The sequence below is a fragment of the Protopterus annectens genome, chromosome 11.part0 (assembly GCF_019279795.1).
Source record: "Protopterus annectens isolate FY-2018-M chromosome 11.part0, PAN1.0, whole genome shotgun sequence".
Lineage (NCBI taxonomy): Eukaryota > Metazoa > Chordata > Ceratodontiformes > Protopteridae > Protopterus > Protopterus annectens.
In genome coordinates, this window is record NC_056745.1 from 1,032,742,902 (window position 1) to 1,032,753,474 (window position 10,573).

The window sequence follows — 10,573 nt, forward strand, 5'->3', positions numbered from 1 at the left end:
TTACTAAAGTGTACAACAGAAGGAGGACACTGTTGCAGAAAATGGTGGTGTCCCATGACTGTTGAACCCCCTTATTAGCCTCAAACACAACTTGGGATTCCACATGGAACCCCCTAAAGGCATCTATGAAGGCAGAAATTCAGCAGACACTGACAACAATCACAAAAGCCTTTGATAGTTACATGAACAACCTCCACAGCATTAAACACAAGTGCTGTGAGTTACTGCACAATGCTAATTCCTATCCTGAGACAACAGATATTGGCCACAGTCTTGGCAACACATTCAGTGCCAGCTTTGCCCCTCTCTCTCCCCCACAAGTATACAATCACAATGGCAGATGAATGGCAAGCACCCAGCAGTACTTCAAGCCAGGTTAGACCTGCATTGTCCACAGGCAAGAATACAGCTTCCATGGGACACCAACATATTAATGGCTGTGTTCTACATGACATACAAAGTGACATTTGACCAAATCTGTGCACCCTCGTCAGTCACAGCCTCACCTCAGGCTTTGTCTCTCAAACATGGCACACTGCTACAGTCATCCCTCTCCATAAAAGGGTAGCATCTACAGACCCTGGGGATTATTGGCTCCTTAGCCTGACAAGTCTACTATTTAGGGGTATGGACCGCATCATCAGGGACCTGATTGCCGAAGATATAGGTGATCTCCTAACTCTGGACCCACACAGTTTGGCTTTGTGAATGACAGATCATGCCTGCTCAACCTGGTTGACATCTTTGACTGAGTCACCAGGGCTGTGTGTGAGAGTAAGGCACTGCATACAGCCTACATCAATCTGTCCAAAGCTTGTGATACCATCCCCTCAGTGAGGGATTATTTATAAACCCCACAAACTAGGCATCAACCCATATATCATTGTTTGTTTTGCAAATTGGTTCACAGAACACACACGTATGACAGTGGCCAACTCCAGGTCAGACTGGCAAGCAGCCACAAGTGGAGTCACACAGGGATCAGTACTGGGTAGTGTCCTGTCCAGCATCTACTTGTCAGGAGTCCAGCCCAACACAGAGGAACTCTGGCTGACCAAGTTCACAGAGGACTGCAAGCTGGTAGCTATAATTAACTCCAAAAATGATGCCCACAACCCACAGAAAGGCCTCACCGAGACCACTGAGTGGTGTGGAAGCCATGCCCAGAAGCTTAACACCACAATATGCATCATCATCCCCTTTGTAAAACACTCAGTTCCCAGTAAGTACCACACCGATGGGAGCCCAATAAACACTGTATGCATTATAATAGATCTGGGGACACAGGTTGGCAGCAACTTCTCCTTCAAGCACCACATTGCCACTGTGGTCAGGAAGTCCTTCTATATGGCACATTGCATTACCAAGGGTTTTGCATCCAGGAAGACAGAGGTAATGATCTCTGTCTACTATTCCCTCATTAGACCATTCCTCAAGTATTATGGCCCATTTGCCATGTACCTCATTAAACACCTGCTACAGCTGGGGAAGCCACAGAGGCACCTCACAAAGGGGTTCCTATGCATTAAACACACATCCTACACTGACAGACTCAGCAGACCCAAGCTATTCTCTGTGTCATATCACCTAATTAGCAGCTATATGTGGTTGACTTACAAAGCCATGTCTGACCCAGCTGGTTTAAAAATGCTACATATAAATCCATCCACACCACATACTGTAGAGACCTCTACCTCAGTACCACAATCAGCACAACATCCTGGTGGGACAGGTCCCTCATCAAGAGACTGCACATGTCCTGGAATACACTTCCCATACATGTCATACAGCGCACCTAGCTGACCCTGTTCCAGAGAAAACTTGATGACTGGATGGGTAACAGACAGTTCAACTCAAGGATCACTCGAGTGGCTATACTTGATACAGGCACTGGGACGTAACATTGGGTGAAACAATGGCAGGGCCCTTCTATGTGCTAGGCTTGTTAAGGCTCCTGGGCCATTACCTACTACACACTTGTGAACCTATAAAGGGAATGACATCAGCAAAAACTTTGTCCTACAAACAGACACACACACACACACACACACTAGCCATATGTGAGAGTAGAACCCATACCTAACTAGTGATTTGTATCATAGTGGTATGCAGTTACCACATGCACTACAGAGCTTACTGGGCTGAGAGTTGGCCAAAGGTGCTTATATGGGGGATGACATCAGCAGGGCTATAAAGTAGGGCAGTGGGTGGGAAACATATCAAACTACATTTACTTACAAACATACATACCTACACAGACATTTGCAGGAAGAGTAGAACCCCTGCCAAACTAGTCATTTGTACTATAGTGTTAAGCATTTATCACATGCACTACTGAGCTTACAGGGCTGACAGCTGGCCAAGGTTGCTGATAAGGGACTGATAAGGTAGGGCACTGTGAACTGTCATGGGTGGGAATGGCATAAAACTGTTTCACCTATAAACAAACACACAACTCCCTCAATCTTGCACACACAACTGTCACAAACACACACACGCACACACACACACACACACACACACACACACACACACACATGCACATCTACATTTGCTAGGACTGAGATTAGAACTCCTACCTAACTATTTATTCATACTATCGTGTTACGCAGTTATCACATGCACCACAGAACTTATGGGGCTGAGGCCTGATAGACGGCACTTCTACGGTGATTGATATCTGCAGGACTGCTAAAGTAGGGAAAGGGGAGGTGTACTGGGTTTGAATGGACCCAAAAGCTTTTAGTTGTGAACACACACACACATGCTTTTACATTTGTCAGGACTGAGATTAGAACTCCTACCTAACTAGTTATTTGTACTATGTTGTTATGCAGTTATCACACGCGCCACAGAGCTTATGGGGCTGGGCATAACAAAAGTTCACATTAAAACAATTATATAAGTCAGCACTAAAAATTAAAAGCACTACACCCTCACTCCCCACTGGCCCTTGTTTTCAATTAAGGATTTCCCAATATTATTCTAGCATGTCCAAAGGTCAGTTGTCAATCTCCTCTCCGGTCCAGCTGGTGAATCTGGGAATCTTGAGGCAATGTTATAACTGCCTCATGTACACAGACAACCCTCTCCTCCTCCCACATAACACAAATACTTGCGAGAGATGCAGCTATTTAGTCAAACTGGAGGCTGAGCTCTCTCAACTCAGGACTGGCAAGACCAGACAGGAGGAGAAGGCAACTACACACACCACAAAACCAGCCTCACATAATGCTACCACTCCACTGAATCAAACACATAAACACACAAAGACATACTGGAGGCTCTGAGTAAAATTTACCTAAACAGCAGAGGCCTCCAAAGCAGACACCCAAACAACTGCTACCTCAAGACACCCCACAAGCAACACATAAACCACAAAAGCAGTGTGCAAAGCAGTCACAGCCCTTAAGGCCAAATACAACATCAAACATACTTGTCATAGGTGACTCCATAGTCAGACACACTGATGTCCCACTCACCAGGCTGAACAAGGAGAGGGTCACAGTAAGCTGCCTATCGGGTGCTAGAATCCACATAACACAAGCACTCGGGTCACTCCACGGCAAGTACAAATATGACACAGTCATTGTCCATGCTGGTGTGAACGACCTGAGACGTACCTCCATGGACTACATGAAAAGAGACATAGAGGAGCTCTCTGATTATGTAGCCCAGGCAGGTATGACCCTAACCCTGAGCAGTATCCTTCCTTCACCAAGAATGATGCCACAATATAGAGACAAGATGATCAGCTTTAACAATTGGCTTAATGTCTGGTGTCATTCAAAGGGGATCCAGTGTCTGTCTGCCTGGGATGACATGCTTGACAAGCCACGCTGCTCGCAAGGGACGGCTTGCACCTGTCACCCTGGGATTCCGGATATTGGCTAAGGCTCTTGCCACCCCATAGTGCCTTTTTAGGCAAGGCTCAAATTCTAAACCTACCACCCTAGAAAACAAAAATGGGAAGAAACTGAGGGTAATGCTGCTCAATGCCAGAAGTCTAAATCTCAAAATGCACGCACTCGAGGCCCTTCTCAGTATGGAGAACATCGATGTCTGTGCTGTAACTGAAACCTGGTTCAAGGCTCCTGAGAGCACCCGGCACTATTAGGTTTTACCTCATATCATGCCCGCCCCAAAACCCGGACCACACCACAAAAGGAGGGGTGTATCCATATTCATAAAGGATACCCACACCTCCAGGTTGGTGGCAACGCATCTAAGCTCGGAAACCATCCAGGTGCAACTAACCATAGGCAAAACTGCTCTACAAATTGTAGCATGCTACAGGCCACCCTCTCAAACTCAGGAACCCCACACAGCCTTCCTGAAGACACTGGAGGGTATAAATGTATCTCCAAACACCATCATATTGGGTGACTTCAACTACCCGAATATAGACTGGGAACATTACTCAAGCCCTAACTTTCTAGCCCAACGGTTCCTGGAGTTCATAAATTCAAATGCCATGGAACAGCTAGTCACTGTTCCCATGAGAGGAGAAAATATACTAGATCTCATTGTCACAAACATGGGGACAAAATGCTCCACACCGGAAGTATATCCCTCAGTGGTGAGATCTGATCATAAACTAATCTCACTGGAAATCCACATCCCGCCCCCACCCCAAACAAAAAAGACCATAGTGAAGAACTTCTCTAAAGCAAACTTCACACTACTCAAGACTGGTGTGGTATCCTTCAAGGCCCCTGAGCCAGAGGAAACCACAACCCAAGCTGCAGAAGCCCTTACAAATGCCTTCTATGAACACCTCCAGGACTGCATGGATCAGGCAATCCCAAATAAAACCAAGACTCTTTCCACAAAGGGCAAACGTCCAGTCTGGTGGACCCCAGCCATTAACAAACTTTACAATAAGAGGAGAAAGCTATTACATGATAGAATAAAATCCATAAAAGGGAAGTCACCCCTGATCATTATTAGTAAAAATTACGAGCACTCATAAAATCAACTAAGGCCAATTTTGAGAGAAAAATTGCCATGGATTCAAAGGACAATCATAAGGCCTTTTTCAGCTATGTTAGGAACCTGGGTGGAAACTCCCAGATATGCTCAGAATTAGTCCAAAATGATACAAAAATCACTGAACCCACAGACATTGCCAACATACTGGCAGACAGGTTCAGTGCAAACTTCACCCCCCTCCCCCAAAGGAGAGATAACTATCCCAGCCGAGTGTAGCCTCCCGGACATCTCAAATGCGCAGGTGAAAGCTGCTCTCTCTAAAGCTAAAAACACAGCATCAATGGGACCGGATGGTGTCCCCGGCTGTGTGCTACATGAGCTAAATGAGGAATTAACCCCGCACATAAGGCAGCTGTTTAATCTCAGCCTTACCACAGGATACGTGCCCAAGGAGTGGCGTCGGCAACTGTGGTCCCACTCCACAAAGGCGCCTCTACAGACCCTGGTAATTACCGCCCCATAAGCTTAACAAGTCTAGTCTGCAAAGCTATGGAGAGGATCATAATGGAGCTCATAAACAAAGATATAGGGGACTTGCAGACATTGGACCCGACCCAGTTTGGCTTTGTCAAGGGAAGATCATGCCTTTTGAACTTGGTCGACTTCTTTGAAACAGTCACCAAGGCCATTGATGAGGGAAAGGCAGTCCATACAGCCTACCTTGACCTTGCAAAGGCTTCGACACAATACCCCACTCGGTATTGTAGAAAACTTACCAGCTTAAATGTAAACCCATATGTCACAAGATGGGTTGCAAACTGGCTTAAGGACAGAACCCACAGGGTTAGAGTTGCTGGCGCTGTGTCAGACTCCAAGCCGGTCACAAGTGGTGTCCCACAGGGCTCGGTCCTTGGCCCCTATTGTTTGGCATCTACTTCTCAGAAGTACAGGCCAGCATGGGAGGACTTTGGCTGACAAAGTTTGCAGACGACTGCAAACTGGGCGCCATAGTGGAAAGTGCATCGGACACGGATATCCTTCAGAAGGGACTCACGGAAACAGATAGCTGGTGCCAGAGCCATGGCCTGAAGTTAAACGCCAAAAATGTATAGTCATACCCTTCGGGAAAAACAAGGTAACCCCAAGCTACCATATAGGTGGCAATCCACTAAGCACAGAAGAGGTTATCAGGGACCTGGGGACCCAGGTTGACAGTGGCCTTTCTTTTGACGCTCACATTGCTAAAGTGGTTAGAAAGACCTTCTACATTGCCCACCTCATCATGAAGGGATTCACATCCAGATCTAGTGAGGTCATTGTTCCCCTGTACTCTTCACTTATCAGACCAATGATCGAGTACAATGCCCCATTCGGGATGTATCTCACCCGACATCTGCAGCAATTGGAGAGACCCCAAAAGTTCCTCACCAAAAGGATAAAGGGACTCCAAAATCTGTCATATGCTGCCAGATTGAAGAAACTCCAGCTCTATTCAGTCGCATACCGCCTGCTCAGAGGTGACATGTGCCTGACATACAAGGCCATGTCCAACCCGGAATTAATGGACATGCACCACCTCAAAAATCCAAATCCACCAAAACCACTAGAGCAAGCGACTTAAACCTTAGCACGGATATAAATAGGACGTGCTGGAGGGATAGATTTATCACTCAGAGACTCCCTATGCTGTGGAATAAAATCCCGGTCCATGTGAGGCAGAGCACCTCGCTGACTCTGTTCAAGAGAAATCTAGACCTGTGGATGGGAGATCGTAGGTTTACCCCGGGAATCATCTCTGTGTCACTGCTGGACAGAGGCACAACAAACTAATGGGCACAGTATTTTTTCATATAAGGGGTGGCGTAAGCCACAAAAATTTGGGCTAGGCTTATAAATGCCTTAGGGCAGATAGCCTAGTATAAACCTATGAACCTATGAACCTATGAACCTAAAAGTGACTTCTATGGTGACAGACATCTTCAGGACTGCTAAGGTGGGGCAATGGAAATTGCACTGGTTGGGAAAGGCCTGTTCATTCCTAGATCCTACTGATATTTCTCTAAGTTCATAGGTTCATAAATGATTACTAGGCTAATGGCCCTGGAGCCTTTACAAAACTAGCCCATAGGATTACCCTGACATCGTGCCACCCGACCTTAGTTCTCAGTGCCTCTGTCAAGTAGAGCCGCTGGAGTGATCCCCGAGATGAATTTTCTATTTCCCGTCCACTCATCAAGGTTTCTGCTGAAGAGGGCCAGTAAGGTGCACTGTTTGACATGTATGGGAAGTCTATTCCATAGCAAGGGCAGTGTCTGAGTTATGAACCTGTCCCTCCAGCATGTTCTGTTGATTGTGGTAATGAGGTTGAGATCACTGGAGCATGTGGTTCAGAGGGACTGGGATTTCCTTAGATGTAGTATTTCTAACAGAACTGGATCAGACATGGATCGCTTCTAAGTAGGTGATATGAGACAGAGAATAGTTGGAGTTTTTTGAGTCTGTCCATATAGGACAAGTGTTTAAGGCCTAGGATCCTCTTTGTGAAGTACTTTTGTGGCCTCTCCAGTTGTTGCAGGTGTTTAGTGAGGTACATGCCAAATGGGTCATTGTACTTGATGATTGGCTTAATGAGGGAAGAGTAGAGGGAGACAATGACCTCTTTCTTCCTGGATGCAAAACCCTTAGTAATGAGATGTGCCACATAGAAGGACTTTCTGACCACAGAGGCAATGTGGTGGTCAAAAGAGAGGCTGTTGTCAACCTGTGTTCCCAGATCTCTTATAACACATTCTGTGTTCAGTGGACTACCATCGATGTGGTAATTCATGGGAACTGGGTTTTTCCTAAAGGGGATGATGACACATTTTTTGGCACTGAGCTTAAGGCCATGGTTCTAACACCAGGTGTTGGTCTCAGTGAGGCCTTTCTGTAGGATGTCAACATCACTTGGGGAGTTAATAATAGCTCCCAACTTTCAATCGTCTGTGAACTTTGTCAGCCAGAAACCCTTTGGGTTGGCCTGGACTTCAATGAAGTAGATACCAAACAGGAGAGGACCCAGGACCGAACCCTGTGGGACTCCATTCATGACTGGTCAGCAGTCTGATTTGGAGTCAGCTACTTTCACACTGTGGGTTCTATCTGTGAGCCAGTTTGCAACCCACCTAGTTATATAGGGGTTGATGCCTAGCTTAGTGAGTTTTTCTATGATTCCTGAATGGGGAATGGTATCAAATGCCTTGGCCAGATCAAGGTAGGTTGTATGAACCACCTTGCCTTCATCCACATCTCTGATGACTGACTCAAAGAAGTCAACCAAGTTGAGCAGGCATGATCTTCCCTTCACAAAACCAAACTGTGTGGGATCCAGAGTTTGGAGATTCCATATATCCTTGTTTATTAGGTCCATGATGATGCATTCCATAGTTTTGCATATCAGACTCGACAGGTTAATGGGACCATAGTTCCCAGGGTCTGTAGTCGCACCTCCTTTGTAGAGAGGGATGACTGTAGTAGTGCGCCATTTGGCATGGGCAAAGCCTGAAGTGAGGCTGTGACTGAACAGGGCACACAGGTGAGGTGCCAGTTCATTCTGTAATTCATGTAGAACACAGCCAGGGATATTGTCTTGTCCCATGGAAGCTGTATTCTTGGCCTTGGACAGTGCTGTTTTAACCTGTACAGCAGTAATACTGGGTGCCTGGCAATCTCCTGGTATTGTGATTGGTCCTTTGGGGGTGTAAAGTTGACACTGAATCTGTCAGCCAGTATATTGGCAATATCTGTTGGCTCGGTATAGAGGGTACCATTGTGCAGTAGCTCAGAGCAAATCTGGGTATTACCATGGAGATTCTTTACATAACTATGGAAGGCCTTGTGGTTGTCTTTATTATCTGCTGCAATTCTGTTTTCATAGCTAGCTTTAGGGGATTTGATGCGGGATCTCAACTTTTTCTTGAGGCTGATAAGGGAGTTTTTCCAGTCTTGGGACTTCACCTTATTCCGCATCAGTTTCCTCCATCTGTTGTAGAGTTTGCTTATGGCAGGGGACCACCAGATTGGCTTTTTTTTTTTTGAGGAGAGCATCTTGGTTCTATTGGGTATGGCGAGATACATGCATTTGTGTACGTGTTAGTACAGTGCATTTGTGTATGATTCGGTGGTTATGCAACTATTATCCATTTGCATGGATGCCATGAAGTTAGCCACCTCTGTTTTTAGGAGCCCAAAGTTAGCTTTGGAGAAGTTTTTCATGGTGGTTACCTTTGTGGGGGGGGGGTGGATTTCCAGGGTGATTAGTTTGTGGTCGGATCTAACCAGGGAGGAGTTAACTACTGGTGTAGAGCAACGGTCACCCATATTAGTAATGACCAGGTCAAGGATGTTGCTACCTCTAGTGGGGGTAAGAATGAGCTGGTCCAGGGCATTTGAATTAATGAATTCCAGGAAAATTTGAGCAAGTGTATTGGGACATGAGTAGTTTTCCCAGTTAATGTAGGGGTAGTTGAAGTCGCCCAGTATGAGAGTGTTAGGTTGGACCCTAATATTCTCCAATGTGCTTAGGAATGTGGAGTGTGAGTCTTGGGACATTGTTGGGGACCTATAGCAGGCTGCGACCTGACCTATGAGCATGCCCAGTGTGTCCTTCTATAGTACATGTGGGACTCCATTCCAGGGATTGTTGTACTCCAGTCCTGTTTGTTTTGTGTTACAGCCATACCTATCAACCTGTTGATGCAGGATATCTGGAGATAGCCTATTAAAATGTGAGGACAATGGGCCATACAATGATTGTGACAATTTCTCTCAGTAATGTATGGGTTGCAAGAGTTACAGGGCTGGTTTTAGCAGACATCTGTCATATATGCCATTTGACACTGTCATGTACTGTTTCATTACCTGGTGACATACCTCCTCAGATCATCACAGTGATTTACCAGAGGAATACAGATGGATGATGCACACACAAGATTTATGGGCCAAATGCAATGCATTCTTGCACTATCCAGCCTGTTGAGGGGTGTGCCTACAAGCAATTAACTACTGGTACTGTGGAAATGATTCAGCACCTTGGTGATATATTACAATGGTGGTATCTCTGTACATTTATGTTCTGGCCTGGTCTGATTTCCAGTCCATAGTTGGGTAATATAAATCAGACAGGATTAGGGTAACAGGCAGACTCCGGATATATTTGTAGGGGTTAGGATATGTGGGGGGGGGGGGGTTGTCCTGGGTAGATATGTTTGGCTATAGCTACCAGTACTTTGCATTGGATTCTCCTCAAAGGTTGACTGCACTTGGCGAGTCTTGTGTGTGTCAGACTGTTGGACCAGACTGGAGGTGTGTGTTTGTCACACATATTTAAGACCCACCTTATTTTGCTTGGATGGCCACATGTTGAGGTCAGGATGTTGCACAGGATGAGTGATCAGGGAGGGATGTGTTACTCCCCATGGCTGTGGCCCAGGGTTCTGTGGGTGCAGGCATGTCACCATCTTCCAGGGTTAGGCCTGCCTGCAGTGAGTGCATTCCCATGTTTAAACTCCTAGCCTTGCCTGTCGACTGTACAGAGTATCACAGAATGTCAACGTCCATGACTCATATGTCTTGTTGATTACCCAAACAAGTGTGGTTTTCC